The sequence below is a fragment of the Gossypium hirsutum genome, chromosome A03 (genome assembly GCF_007990345.1).
Source record: "Gossypium hirsutum isolate 1008001.06 chromosome A03, Gossypium_hirsutum_v2.1, whole genome shotgun sequence".
NCBI classification, from domain to species: domain Eukaryota; kingdom Viridiplantae; phylum Streptophyta; class Magnoliopsida; order Malvales; family Malvaceae; genus Gossypium; species Gossypium hirsutum.
Window position 1 is genome coordinate 80730573 of NC_053426.1, and position 1707 is coordinate 80732279.

A 1707-nucleotide genomic window follows, 5' to 3' on the forward strand; every position below is an offset into this window, starting at 1 on the left:
TGAGCAGACTGCATTGAGTTCCACAGGCGATGTAGTGTCTAACTTTCACTTATTGGTCAGAAGTTCCTTTAAGAATTTTGTTGAGTTGGGCATCTGCGAAAGAACTTCAATAAAGGGTAAGTTAATATGTAATTTCTTTAAGAGTTTGACAAACTTATCAAATTATTCCTTTGTTCTGTCTTTCTTCATCGTATTAGGATATGGCACACGAGGTTTATAATTTGTACTTACCTATTTAGGATCATCATTGCTTACCTCTTCTCAACCTTTGTTAATCACGTTATCTTGTTATAATTCTGGTTCATCTAGCTTTTCATTATCTTGCACAGCGATAGCATGAAGTTGCTCCCTGGGATTGGTCTCTGTAATGCTAGGTAAAGTACCTTATGGGCGTTTAGAGATCAGCTTTGCAAGTTGCCCTATTTGAGTTTCGAGACCTTGAATTGATGCTTGCTGGTTCTTAAGTGTTGTCTCGGTATTTTGGAATCGTGTTTCTGACATCGAGATAAATTTTTCCAACATCTCTTCAAGGTTCGATTTCCTTTCCTGTCGGTAGGATGATTGCTGAAATCCTTGGGGAGGTGGTGCCCTTTGATTTCCTTGGTTTCCTTGGCCTCCCCATGAAAAATTTGGATGATTCCTCCAACCTGCATTGTAAGTGTTACTAAAAGGATTATTTTGAGTTCGAGGATTATTACGCATATGATTGATTTGCTCATTTTCCATGTTCTGTCCGTAGGGTGGGTACTTAGAGTTCGCCATGCCTCCTAAATTTGAGTCGCACTGCATCACTAGGTATACCTGTGTAGAACCATATAAACCATCAATCTTTTTATTTAAGTGTTCTACCTAATTAGTAAGCATGGTAACTGTATCAATATTGAAAACACCGGCGGTTTTTGTTGGCTTTGTCCTCATGACTTGCCACTGATAGTTATTCAGGGACATCTCTTCGATAAACTCGTAGTCCTCTTTAGGTGTTTTATTGTTGATAGTTCCACTGCCTGTTGCATCAATCATTTTCCTTGTTGAAGGATTCAAACCGTTGTGAAAGGTTTGAACTTGTAGCCATAGAGGTAACCCATGGTGAGGACACCTTCTCAATAAGTCCTTGTATCTCTCCTATGCATCATAAAGTGTTTCTAAATCCATCTGCACAACAGAAGAAACATCATTCCTCAACTTTGTTGTTTTAGCCAGCGGAAAATATTTAAGTAAAAATTTTTTGGTCATTTGTACCCAAGTAGTAATTGACCCTCGTGGTAATGAGTTCAACCACTGTTTAGCTTTGTTTCTCAATGAAAAGCGAAATAACCAAAGGCGAATGGCATCATCAGTAACACCATTAATTTTGAAAGTGTCCCAAAACTCCAGAAAATTCGCCAAGTGAGTGTTGGGATCCTCATCTTGCAAACCATCAAACTGAACAAACTGCTGTATCATCTGTATTGTGTTAGGTTTTAGTTCGAAAGTACTTGTAGCTACAACAGGTCTAACTATGCTAGCTTTAGTTCCTGTTAGAGAAGGTTTAGCATAATCATACATAGTACGTGGAGTAGGATTTTGATTAGCTGCAATTGTAGAAGGTAGCTGATTGCCTTGGTTTTCAGCCATCTCTTCGATTGGGGGTTGAGTATCGTCTTCTTACTCGTTCTCTGTGTATCTTAAGCTTTGCCTTATTTTGCTTTGGTTTCTACGAACTGTGCG

General features: G+C 38.7%; 1 non-coding gene across 1 annotated transcript; it reads left to right on the top strand.

The window, feature by feature from the left end:
- The first annotated feature begins 1078 nt into the window (after nucleotides 1-1078).
- LOC121226496 (small nucleolar RNA R71) lies at nucleotides 1079-1185 on the top strand. The gene has a single exon (XR_005924290.1). It is a non-coding gene; the product is annotated as a small nucleolar RNA R71 (small nucleolar RNA).
- Nucleotides 1186-1707: the final 522 nt, after the last annotated feature.